This window comes from Balaenoptera acutorostrata, chromosome 8 (assembly GCF_949987535.1).
Source record: "Balaenoptera acutorostrata chromosome 8, mBalAcu1.1, whole genome shotgun sequence".
Classification (NCBI taxonomy): domain Eukaryota; kingdom Metazoa; phylum Chordata; class Mammalia; order Artiodactyla; family Balaenopteridae; genus Balaenoptera; species Balaenoptera acutorostrata.
In genome coordinates, this window is record NC_080071.1 from 53,630,599 (window position 1) to 53,644,706 (window position 14,108).

At 37.0% G+C, this 14,108-nt stretch overlaps 1 pseudogene; it reads right to left on the reverse strand.

The window, feature by feature from the left end:
• LOC103018806 (3-ketoacyl-CoA thiolase, mitochondrial-like) overlaps positions 1 to 2,984 on the reverse strand; it is a 142,462-nt pseudogene extending 139,478 nt beyond the window's left edge.
• Between the last annotated feature and the right edge of the window lie 11,124 nt (positions 2,985 to 14,108).

Consider the following 14,108-nt stretch of genomic DNA (forward strand, 5'->3'; position numbering starts at 1 on the left):
TTTGGCTATCTTTTTTTGTGTATTACCACATGGCTGTCCATTACTTTATGCCTCAGTTCTTAAAGAATCATGCTGCCTTTGAAACCGCATCTTGATAAAAAAGAATCATCTAGCCATGGCATATTTCTAAGCATCTGGTTTGGGAAAATAGAACACATAGTCTAAGCATCTCTACACATCTGTATGAAACACAGTGGAGCTAGTTTCATTTGTTTGTTTCCTTTATACAGTTTAGAAAATGAAAGCTGATGCATTTGAGGCTTTCAATAATGATAGCAAATATTCCAAAGGCTTTCATATGCAAAATATTTTAATTGCCAAAAACTTGGAATAAATCTTGGCTCACTTGCATTGAAATTTCTCTTCTTGGGACTTTTGCTTCATTTTTCACAATTTGTATTAGTACTTTGTCAAATTTTGCGTAAGATTTCTTTCTCTAGATCCCCTGAACAGTAGAAAAAAAAAAAAAAAAAAAACTCTGGCTCGCACTGAAACTGAATTTCATAATTAAGGTTCAGGCTATAGTAATGTGTTTTTTGTTGTTGTTGTTGTTCTTTTTTAAATAAATTTATTTATTTATTTATTTTTGGCTGTGTTGGGTCTTCGTTTCTGTGCGAGGGCTTCCTCTAGCTGCGGCGAGCGGGGGCCACTCTTCATCGCGGTGCGCGAGCCTCTCACTGTCGCGGCCTCTCCCGTTGCGGAGCACAGGCTCCAGACGCGCAGGCTCAGTAGTTGTGGCTCACGGGCCTAGCCGCTCCGCGGCATGTGGGATCTTCCCAGACCAGGGCTCGAACCCGCGTCCCCTGCATTGGCAGGCAGATTCTCAACCACTGCGCCACCAGGGAAGCCCTATAGTAGTGTTTTTAGAAATTTTACATAATAACTGATAAATCAGCAAATCAACTCTATTCCATTTTGAAGCATTAGGCTTCTGAAACTCTTAAGAAATTGTGATGGTGATATAAAACCCTAAGAGATGTAAGATTTAATTGAAACATTTCTCTCAGAAAAAATGTTATTATGATAGCATCAATTGCTATGAACTCAAATGCTGGTGATTTCTAGTATTTGTGTTCTCCTTCTACTTAAGAGAGTTGAAATAGATCAGCTTTTTCAGTCTCATTTACAATTCAGTGAGGTCATGAGACCTATTTCTGGCCAGTATAAGGTAATTGGAAATAATGTCTCTAATAAAAAGGCCCGGCTCATTAAAAAAAAATCACATCTGATTCTGTCTCTATCTTTTCCCATCTCCCAGCAGTTGAGGCAGAGGTACCAGCAGGAGATTCTCAGGCTCCATGGGATGACAATGCCACAAGATGAAAGGCACCATAGTCCCTGAGATTCCTTGCATATTACTAAGTAAAAAATAAATATATATTATATATTTTAAATATATATTAAACATCACTTTGATTTTGGGGTTTGATAGCAATTATCCTATTCTGACTTCCTCTTCAGGACTACCTTGGTTATTTTTGGTCCTTTAAATCTCCATAAAATTTTTTTGGAATCAGCTAGTGAATTGTCACATACACATGCACACGTGTATACATGTACACGTGTATACACTCATACAAAACACCTTCTAGGATTGGAATTGCAATTGTCTTGAATCTATTTATAGGTTAATTTTAGGACAATTTACAGCCCCACAATATTAATACTTCTCACCCAAGGCCATCACATATCCCTTTATTAAGTTCTAGTTATTCTTTTCAATATTGCAATATAGTTTTCTATGTAGATGCACTTTTTTTGTTAGATATATTCCTGGGTATTTGATCATTTTGGTATTTCTAAATTATGTTTTTTTTGAAATTTCTGTTTTATTGTTCATTGCTAGTGTATAGAAAAAACAATATTATTTTTAATTTTTTGAGGTATAACATACAGAAAAGTTCACTGATCTTAAATGTACAGCTTGTTGAAATGTTGCATATGTACACAGTAATGTAACCAACATAGAGATCAAGAAAAAGAACTTTTCCAGAAGCCAGTAAGCTCTTTTATGTACCTTCCCATTAAGTAACCATGAGATAACCCCTATTCTAACTTCTACCACCTTAGATTATGTACGTATATTTTAAATTTCGATAAAGGGAATCATATAATATGTACTCTTTCTGTTTCTGGCTTCTTGTGCTCAATATAAAGTTTGCAATTTATCCATATTGTTGCATATAACAATAGTTTATCCAATTTCGTTGCTGTATATGATTACGTGAATATACTTCATTTACTTATATATTCTCATGTTAATGAACATTTGGATCATTTTCAATTTTTGTCAATTAGGAGAAAAAACACTATTAACATATCTGTATGAATTCTGGTTCAAGATGGCGACATAGGGTGAACCCAAACTAACCTCTTCCCACGGACACACCAAATCTACAGTTACATATGGAAGAGTTCCTCTGAAAAGTCTAAAAACTGATGAAGTAACCTCTTTACATCAGGCAAATGAGAGAGAAACCACACAGAAGCCATAGCAATAACTGAGACACGGTCTCATTGTAAACCCCACCCCCAGTGCAGCAACCCATAATCGGGAGGAAACTCACAAACCCAGAGCTTTCCCCTAAGGAGTTAAGGGTTTATACCCCACACTGGGGACCCCAACTTTTAAGAGCAATACCTGAGAGATGAGCCCCCAGAGCATCTGGCTTTGAAGACCAATGAGATTCACATCCATGAGAACTGCAGGGCTGTGGTGAACTGAGAAACGACTCTTAAAAGGCTCATGCTCTTGGACTCCACAGCCCAAAGGCCCAGTGCGGAAACAGCCCTTCGAAAAGCATCCAGACTTTATGTGAAAAAAATTCACTTGCTAATTTTACCGTGTTGGTCTGAGGGGCAAGGGCCTGCTGGGATACCCTCAAGGGACAAAGGCTCAGAAGCCATCTTCCTGCTCTCTCTCCCCCGTTGTTAAAGCTGGTAGATGCGATCGTTTTCTCTCCTTCTTTCCCAGTAGGTGCCATCTTTATGCTCTAGCCACAGGCACCATCTTCTACACTCGCCCTCTGCCTTGCTAAAGCCTGCTGATGCCATCTTTTTAAAAATTGTTTTTCTTTTCTCTTTTCCCTATTTTCTTTACTTTTTCTTTTCTTTTCTCAGGCAGTGCCATCTTTGCACTCCCCCCCGCCCCCGCTATGCTTGAGAGTGAGAGTTCTTCCCAGAGGGGAGCTTGTGCACATATCTCGTACCACAGTTTTTACATCTGGTGACCCAGTTTTTGCAGCTGCCACCCAGGGGATGCTTCTTGATTGCTCATTTATAATGTCCTTCAGCATCTCTTCAAAGGTCTCTGATACCTAAATACCTACATGCCTCTCATTGGGCCCTGCCTCCCAAGTCTGACACTTGAACCTGAATATAGAGGAGGTATTGCTATGGTCAATGAGCCATAGAGCGCTACGTTCTTCTCAGTTGGGTCAACACTCTGTGAAAAACCTCTTATTTGGATACATCTTAAATTAAGCACTATAAAAATAGCTACAATTTATTGAGAGTTTGCTGTATACCTGACATTTAGCTAAGCTTTGTAATACATTATCTTATTTAATACTCACGATAATTGTATTAGGTACAATTAATGTGTTATGGTATATATGATGAAACTATGGCCCCAAAATAGTTATATAACATGCTCAAAGTCATGCAAAACAGAAATGGGGGAGACAAGTCTAAACTCACTTTTGATTCAGAACCTGCACTCTCAGTCATGGAGTTGCTTCTCTCACAGAACTGATTGTATATTAACATTTGAGCTATTCTTCCCTAATATGCTGCTCAGTTTCTCATCCTAATAGTCTTGTTAGGATACCCAACCATTCTCTTAGACATCCTAAGATATATATGAATCCCAGTAGTTGGCAGAATGTAAGCTCAAAAAATGTAAATTATAATTTTCACAAAATTTAGAGATGCCCCTAAAGAATTAGAAATATTCCATGTTGTCAGCAAACTGGGGCACATGGTTGAAGGATATTTCAAAAGAGCCAAATACATTCAGTGCATTTTGGTGATAAATGATTTAACACATCAGGTTTGGCAGGTTAAAAATATTATTTTTTCTAGAATTTTAGATACTCCAAAAACTCCATGTGAGCAGAACACATTTAATTAAAACAAAACATTTCACACTCAATAGCTAAACATAATGAAGAATTACAAACCATGTTATTTCTTTCCTCTTGAATCAATTTTTTAAATGGTAATATTACATGACTAAAACCTGATTTTATGTATCTACATATCTTCCAAAATAAAGAAAAACAAAAATATGGAGATAACCTATAATAACACAATGTAGAAATGCCAAGTAATATATGTACAGTTACATTTATATTATTTAGGTAATGGGATTGAATCCAACCACAATATTTTGCTCTTTAAAAGCATTTTTATTGTGAAATATGACAGAGAAAATTGCATAAAATATAAATCATTGTGAGGTGAGTTCCCTGTAATTCTCAAATAATTTAAAAAAAATAATATATTCCAGAAGCCTTCATATGACTTCCTGATCATAACTTCCTCTAACCTTTGTAGTCACTAACCTTTGAGGAATTTACTTCCTTATTTTTCCTGTTTTATTAGTATCCAAACAAAGTTTGGATTTTGTTTAAATGTAATCACAGTGCATATACTCTGTTGTGTCTTTCAACGGTATGTCCTTTAGATTCTTATTAGTTTTTTGCCTACTTATACAATTTTTTCATTTTCATGACTGTACAGTTTTCCATAACATCAGCATCTTTTCCTTGCCTGTTACTCTTTTGTCTCAATACCCAGCCATATGAGGATAAGATGAGCCAAACATTAATTAATCAATTAATATAAAAACAGAAAGGAAAGGAAGTGAAAAGTCTCCAAAATTCTAGAACATAGGCTTTATCACTTTGGGTTTTCTCTATCAAAATACTGCAAAGGGGAGGTGAAACTTTCCTATATCATAACAGAAGTCCAAAAAGCCAGAATTCATCCAGAGGAAGTCAACAGATTCTTGGTGAGTTAGTAGTACACCATAGTTATTCACAGAGTGAGATAGTAGGTTCCCAGTTGGTATGATTTAGTGACTCCTGAAAGTAAGATTACAAAACGCTGGTAATTGCAGCAATACTCTGCAGATCTCAGCAGAGTAGTATTAGCAACCAGGGGGCTGCAGACTCAATTGTGACAACATGTAAGATAAGCCATGAGCTTTCAAGAATTACTTGGAGGGTACTCTGTAGGGTGTTTTGAGTTTCAGCATCACTAAATGGGTACCAAGACCAGAATAATTAGGAGCCTCATCTTTATTGCCAAGCTGATGAAGCCTAGTGGACCAGCACTTTGATATCCCATCAAGGATTGTTGAGAGGAGGGTGCATCTGCACTATAGACCAATCACAACTGGGAAATAACCAGGAATGCATCCTCATTCAGATAATTAGATTAGCTGAATTGTGCTGTGTCATACAGATGGACACTCACACAGGTTGTGCTTATCTTCATAATATAAACCAAAGAAAAAGGAAAGATGGTAACACTACTGTATTTTCTTACTGGTATTGGGGTTTCTAAGGGTAGGATATAGACACAGGAAAATAATTCTAAATGATGTATGATAGATAGATGATAGATAAATAGATAGATCCACAGATAGATAATCCCTTCTCCAGAATGTAGAGTATAATTCTTTCCCTTTGACTATGGGGTTGACTTAGTGACTCATTTCCAAAAAATACTGTATGGAAAATGAAAATTAGTAATTTTAGAGTTAAGAAACTTAGCAGACAACAACTTAACCGAGTTAGTTAATCAGGTTAATATTATCAGTGATAGGTGATGTTGATATCATATGCTCCATGATATAATGCCATGAGAAAGGCAATTCACCTCTGTAATATCCTTTCCAAAAACTCATAACCTTAGTCTAATCATGATAAAACATCAGAGAAACTCAAATTTAAGGACATTCTTTAAAATACCTGACCAGTATATGTCAAAGCTGTCAAGGTCATCAAAAACAAGGAAACCCTGAGAAACTGTCTCAGATTAGAGTAAGGAGATATGATGACCAAATGCAATGTGGTAACCTGGACTGGATGTTGGAACAGAAAAAGAACATTAGTAGAAAAACTGGTGGAATATGAATAGAATCTGTAGTTTGGTTAGTAGTATTGTACCAATGCTAATTTCTTAATTTTGGCAAATACACTATGGTTATGAAAGATATTAACATTGGGGAAGTTGAGTGAAGGGTATACAGCAACTCTCTGTACTACCTTTGCAAGTGTTCTATAAATCTAAAATTATCTCACAGGTAGAATTTTGTTTAAATTTTCTTTTTAAAACTAATATAATGAAACAGGTGATGAAGTAAGTTCTATAGACCATAACTGAAGTCACCACAGACAAAAATCTGTTGGAGATTTCAGAATGCATTATATTAGCACTTGGGAGAGGAAGTTTTTAAGTATTGGTTAATATATGGCTCAGAGGAGATAGAAAATGATATTAAATTCTCTAAGGCCCTATATTAAGATCATCTATGATTACAACGTAGCTTATCCTCAGTGCCTGTGTCTGATAACGTAACATCACTTAAATAGGTTCTGTTCAACCTGATAGCTTTTGAATCCATGTCATAGTTAAGAAAGAAAAAAATCTTCCATGTTAGTGAAGTTATTATATAAGATTGAGCAGAAAAGGATAAATAACTATATCTTCTGCAATGGGTTCAACTGTAGCAAGGGACAGCAAGGGCTACATAGATTGCAATGGTACCAAAGAAGTTCAGAGTTCATGTGTTACCATAGAGATATCCCCATTTCTCATCTTAGCAAGGTTAACTATAGAGGAAAAGTGGATGGATGGTCAGCCAAGAGTTGGAACCCAGTTAGAAGTCTTTTAATTGTTTGCTTTGACCCTGGTTCAGGAATTCAAGGACAGAATTATACCACTTGAAGTCTTCCGAAATAGGGATTGTCCTGGGGCCTCCCCAGGATGAAGATCTCATAGGAAAGAAAAAAAACATAGACATGTTTTAGGAATCAGCATGTACAATTTTGCTTCCAGCATAAGTGAAGTGAGCATAAGCCAGTCAGATATAACCACCTGGTATTCTGAGAAAAATCATAGCATCAGTCAAGAAACACTGGCAAGATGACCAGAGCAACATTGGAGCCATGACATCAAAGAGTAACAAACACAAAGTAATCACTGACCTAATCACTGACCAGTAATCATCTGCCAAACCCAGATGTGCTCCTGAAGCAAAGTTCAACACATCATGAAGCCGGAACACTCACAATAGTTACTAGGTGCAAGAGATAACAGCAAGAAAAAACAGCCTCTAGTGATTTGATGTTAAGAATTGCCTCAGAGGACACCAGAAAATACCAGAGTTGTGAGCTGCATGGTGTTCTTTAACAAATATATTAGACACACGAGTGACAACAGCCCTCCTTGTTCCTCTAAGAGACTTTGGGACAACAAAGCAAAGACAGCCCCCTGAGGATAGGAGCAGAGAGAGGAATGGGCATGCCAACATCAAGTCCTCATGCAATATGCCATCTCAGGGGAACTCCACAGAGGAGGACTAGGAGAAAGGACTGCTTTGTAAACTCTAAGGACTGAGTGAAAGAGCAAGGGGAGTATGTCCCAGATGGGGGCTGACTGCATCCCTTTTGGATGTTAGAGACCTGAGGACTCCAATGGTAGAATACATTTCAGAGACTTAAGAGGTGTGACTGCGAAAGTCAGCTGAGGAATCATCTGGCTGAGTCTCAATTCTAAAGTGTTGCCTGAATGTGTCAAGAATGGTGTCACACAAACACCCAGGCAGTATACAGACTCTGGAAGATAGAGTCTCTAGGAATTTTCCCAGAATATCAGAGGGCCCCAGTAAATGACTGTATATTGCTCCACCTTCCGGAAATAGATACATCTTTGAGGGTAAAGATCCTTCCAAGGAACTAAGAAGATTTTTCTAGGGGGGAGAAATGAGTTTGAGTTCTGGATTTGTTTCAAAGGAAAAGAAACATATTATGGCTCATCTGGCACAGCAAACAGGAGAGTACCTACCAGTGCCTCATGAAATACAAACTGACGAACTGTTTCTGATATTTAAAAAAACATTTTTTTAATATTTCTTATGAGGAATTATGTGGCAGACTGACTACGCTAAACCTATTATTTCTCCAGGTTTCCTTTCCAAACATTGATGTTCTTTAAGTATATTGAGCAGAGATTACTTTATTTCAGAAAATGTGGACCTGGTCCCCAGCCTAGAGTTTAACATGAGGTTGCCTAGCAGTTAATATATTCCAGGAAAATTCACTGAGAAGAGATGGTGTTTTGGAGAAAGATTTTTTTTTTTTGGTCTTCTTTGATGAGAGACGGTCTTTCAAGATTCTTTTTCTTGGGCTTCCCTGGTGGCGCAGTGGTTGAGAATCCGCCTGCCAATGCAGGGAACACGGGTTCGAGCCCTGGTCTGGGAAGATCCCACATGCCGCGGAGCGGCTGGGCCCGTGAGCCACAACTACTGAGCCTGCGCGACTGGAGCCTGTGCTCTGCAACAAGAGAGGCCGCGATAGTGAGAGGCCCGCGCACCGCGATGAAGAGTGGCCCCCACTTGCCGCAACTAGAGAAAGCCCTCGCACAGAAACAAAGACCCAACACAGCCAAAAGTAAATAAAAATTAAAAAAAAAAAATAGAGCAATACTTTAAAAAAAAAGATTCTTTTTATTGAATCCACACCATTTCATACATTTGGATGCACGGCGTAGACACAAGGTTTGGAGCATCTCCTAAACATGATGAGAAAGGCAAGAAAATCCATGTAATGTCAACCACATCTATCTTAGACTATTTCCGCTTCTATAACAAAAATACCATAGACTAGGTGACTTATAAACAACAGAAATTTATTTCTCACCATTCTGGAGACTGAGAAGTTCAAGGTCAAAGTGTTAGCAGATTAGGTGTCTGGTGAGAAGTCCTTGTTCATAGAATGCCACCTTCTCATTGTGTTCTCACATAGCAGAAATGGTGAGGGAGCTCTCTGGAGTCTCTTTTATAAGGGCTTAGATCTCTTATCATCTGCCAAAGACCATACCTCCAAAAGCCATCACACGGGGGAATAAGTTTCAACATATGAATTTTGAGGGCACATGAACATTTATAGCAACATCCTTGATGGAAAACCACTGAACCAATTTGGCATGTTAGCAAATTCTAACCTCCAAATTTTATCAAATAGGAAAAGTAAACCCATTTATTTAAGCCTCTTTTCATTAGATATTCTGTTATTTGCAGCTCAAAACATCTAGATAGATAGATGATAGGTAGATGATGGATAGATAGATAGATAGATAGATAGATAGATGATTGATAGAGATAGGTAGATGTAATGGGCAAAGCCGTCAATGCAGTTTTTTAAAGATATTTTAATGTAACCTGAGTTTTTCCCATTTTAATTAGCCAATAGACACATACGGGATTTTTCTTAATAATATTTTATGGTTTTTATTTTATGCCATTGTGGCAGAACTCAACCCTTACATATCCACAGACTTTACCCAACAATATGATTCTGAGACTCTCAAGATAGTATTATCAAGTGATCATTAATCAATTCCATTCTGAATCCCTTTGAACAGAATCACAATTTAATTTGGTATTCAGGTCCCACCAGGCATTCCCTTGCTAATACTACATCCAAGGACTTTGGACTACTTGTGATATTAAAACTGCAAGGTCCTTCATTGCAAGGAAATAAATAATTCCTCTTTGTAATATATGAAATACTCTGCAAAAGGTCCAAAACAGAGCTCTTATGGCACAGCGGTTTATTGTTTTAGTGATACAGATGTTTAGTTTTCACTTACAAAACTTTTGCTTCCTATAGAAATGAAACATAAATCCAAAGAAATTAATTCAAAATCAATCCAAGAGATACACTCCAAGAGTTATTCATCACTGCCTTTTTTTAAGCAACAGAGATATCTCACCCACAGCTCTTTGTGCAGGTCTTGTTTTCCTGAAGTAACCTAAAAGCACCAATGAACTATTTTTTTTTTAATTCGTCTTGAGGCGCAAAGCCCAGAATCTGACATGCTTTGAATTATTTATTCTGAGATACATTCTGCTCATTAAGCTCCACCCCCTTTTTCTCTTCTTCCTAGTGAATTCTCATCTCATAAATAATTGACTTCCTGATTAGACTTTTCAATACTCTTTTGAGACAGAGATTCTTACCCTTGCCTATGTTTGCCAGCTGCATCTGCCTGTGGGAATAGAACTTACTCTCCATACTGAAACTTGATAAAATAATGTTCTGTTCAACATCATATGGAACATTAGGTAATATTAATTTCCATTGCCTGACCCAGTATCACCAATTTCCACAGAAGCTTGCTGCCTTTCTCACCCCTAAATTAGAACAAATGCCAAATTAAAATAACCTTGTTTCTTCACACTTGTAAGTGGTATTGCTGACCCCTTGTTCAGAAGTTCAGTTCTACAGTGCTAAAACCTAACTCTAGTCATTCTAGATTTCTCCTCATGTGCCTCACTAGCAAACCCATTTAGGTTGAACAGGAAGTCACTGCACGGTTTATATTTTCTGATATGGATGTCATCAAAAACCTTCAAATGTTTTCTTTATTTGATTGCCTATTTTTTTTCTTCTTCATGTTTTTCTCTGCTGGATCTATTGTATATGTGCCACCTAAAATACTTTTCAGAAGTAGGTGATGTATAAATAATGAGATAAGTAAAATAAAGATAAAATTTGTTAAAGAGAGCAAATTTATAATAGCAGAATCTGGACTAGAATACATTTTGTTCTTGTCAGTCTCAGTTTAGTTCTCTTTTCATTGTACTACATTGGTTCTTAAACCTTTAAGAATAATTTTTATCATTAAAATAGTACCTTGTGATATTCATTCTATGGAAAAACTACCATTTTAATTATTTTTAAACATATCCAGAGACACAGAATTCTAAGATGGTCTCTAGGATTCTGCACCTGGTGTGCACTTCCTGTAGCATTCCCTCTCCTTGAGCGCAGGTATGACCTGTGAATATGACAGATGGTTTCTCCTGTGATTAAGTTATCCTATATGACAAAGATGAGGGATTTTAAAGATGTAATTAACCTCCCAAATCATTTGATTTTGTGTTAATAAAAAGGAAGATTACTCTGTGTGGGCCTGACTTAATCTGGTGAAAGTCCTTAAAATAGGACTTTCCAAAGTCCTATTACAAAGAGAGAGATTCCCCTGCTGGCTTTGATATAAGCGCGATATTGTGAGAGTGACAGTAAAAGGCCTGGTGCTAAGAAATTGTGGGGTCCTCTAGGATCAGAAAGCAGCCTGTAGTCATCCAGAAAGTGGAGACTTTATTCCCACAGTGACAAAAAACTGATTTCTGCCAACGACCTGAATGAACTTGGAAGACTTCTTCCAGCCTAAACTCTAACTGATATCCTAAGCAAGAGTCCGAGATAATATGCACCTGGACTCACTCATGACCCACAGTAACTGTGAGATAATAAATATATAATGTTTTAAGCTACCAAGTCTGCAATAATTTGTTATATAATAATATGAAACTAATACAGTACCTCTTTGAAAATATCCTACACATATTTCACTTATATCATAGAACCCATTGAAGAGTCTTTGGAGAGATAGAAGAAGTATATCATCCTTAAACATTTTTTTAACATTTTAAAAGCTTCTGTAATTGTCACTGATTCTGTAATATTTACATTTCTCCCTATCTCAAATTGATTTTATTATGTCATATCTCTTATAGTTTGTTGGTAATTCAGATTTGAATAATACTTCCTACCAGTCTATTCATTATTGGTCTAGTGCTATTCTCAAAAACAGTGAAGGATCTGGAATTTTAGCTTACTTGTAAGCTAAGTTGCTAGCCTGCCATGATTTCATAGATTCTGGCAGAGAGCAGAGACTCTGGTGCAAGAGACAATGGATTTTATTATTTATGGCATAGCAGTAAGCATGAGTTTCATGTTTGCATCACTTACCCTCAGCTCTCAAGTGTCCTATGTATGTTGCTCACAGAATGAGTCTGTGTCATAGCTGAGGAACTCTGATCTTTAGTTGGGCTGCTAGAAACCTGCCAGTCTTTCCCCTGGTGAAAGACATTACATTTGTTATTTTTGAAAACAAATCTGCTTTTTGCTTCTGAAGTAGACATTTCTCTGTCTTCCAAAGCTGTTTGTTCTACAAACATTCTTGAAAGGACATTCCTGAACAAAACCTGAAATACCTCTTCTCAGAAGACATACAGAAATGTGAGCGATATGGAGAATTTTCTCTCATCAGCTACTAAGTTCTGCACTTGCCTTCTTAAAAAATTTTATTTTACAATGAAAATTTAGATTTTTAGTTACTTTAGTGAAGCATTTATAAGTTTTGCCTATATTCTGCTGCTTTTTGAAATGCAACTCAATAATTTTAATGCACTAAATTGACATTAAGATACATCCATTTATATTTTCAGGTAATATTCTCTTTACATTCCAACCCTGGCTCACAGAGAATAGCATGTTCCCTCACTATTCCTTCTCTCCCTTTCATCTGTTTAACCTGAAGATTGGCTGAGTAAGTGGATATAAAATCTGTTCCACAGGGCTGGCCAAACCCAGAAGCTACATCTGAGTAACAAGCTCTAGATTCAAGCTATGGAGAGACTGTACCTCAATGTAATAAAGGCCATATATGGCAAGCCCACAGTTAACATCATACTCAATGGTAAAAAGCTAAAAGCATTTTCTCTAAGATCAGAAACAAGACAAAGATGCCCACTCTCACCACTTTTACTTAACATAGTATTGGAAGTCCTAGCCACAGCAATCAGATAAGCAAAAGAAATTTAAAAATCCAAATTGGAAAGGAAGAAGTAAAACTTCCACTGTTTGAAAATGACATGATACTATACATAGAAAATCCTAAAGACACCACTGAAAAACTACTAGAACTCATCAATGAATTCAGTAAAGTTTCAGGATACAAAATTAATATACAGAAAGCTGTTGCATTTCTATACACTAACAACAAATCAGAAAGAGAAATTAAGAAAGCAATCCAATTTACAGTTGCATCAAAAAGAATAAAATAGGGCTTCCCTGGTGGTGCAGTGGTTGAGAATCTGCCTGCCAATGCAGGGGACACGGGTTCGAGCCCTGGTCTGGGAAGATCCCACATGCCGCGGAGCGGCTGGGCCCGTGAGCCACAGTTGCTGAGCCTGCGCGTCTGGAGCCTGTACTCCGCAACAAGAGAGGCCGCGATAGTGAGAGGCCCATGCACTGCGATGAAGAGTGGCCCCCACTTGCCACAACTGGAGAAAGCCCTCGCACAGAAATGAAGACCCAACACAGCCATAAATAAAATAAATTAAAAAAAAAAAAGAATAAAATACATAGAAATAAATCTAACCAAGGAAGTAAAAGACCTGTACTTGAAAAATTATAAGACACTGATGAAAGAAATTGAAGAAGACACCAACAAATGGAAAGATATATCATGTTAATGGATTGGAAAAATTAATATGATTGAAATAAACATACTTCACAAGGCAATCTACAGATTCAATGCAATCGCTATAAAAAAACCAATGGCATTTTTGACCTAGAAAAAATAATTCTAAAGTTTGTACATAAACACACACACACACAAACCCAAAATACAAAGCAATCTTGAGAAAGAAGAGCAAAACCGTAGGTATCATGCACCCTGATTTCAAACTATACTACAGAGCTACAGTAATCAAAACAGTATGGTACTGGCACAAAAACAGACATATAGATCAATGGAACACAATAGAGAGCCCAGAAACGAACCTACGCTTATATGGTCAATTAATCTACAACAAAGAAGGCAAGAATATACAATGGGGAAAAGACAGCTCTTCAATAAATTGTGTTGGGAAAGCTGGACAACTACATGCAAAAGAATCAAACTGGACTACTTTTTAACATCATATACAAAAATAAATTCAAAGTGGATTAAAAACTTAAATGTAAGACCTGAAACCATAAAACTCCTATAAGAAAACATAGCAGTATGTCCTTTGATATTGG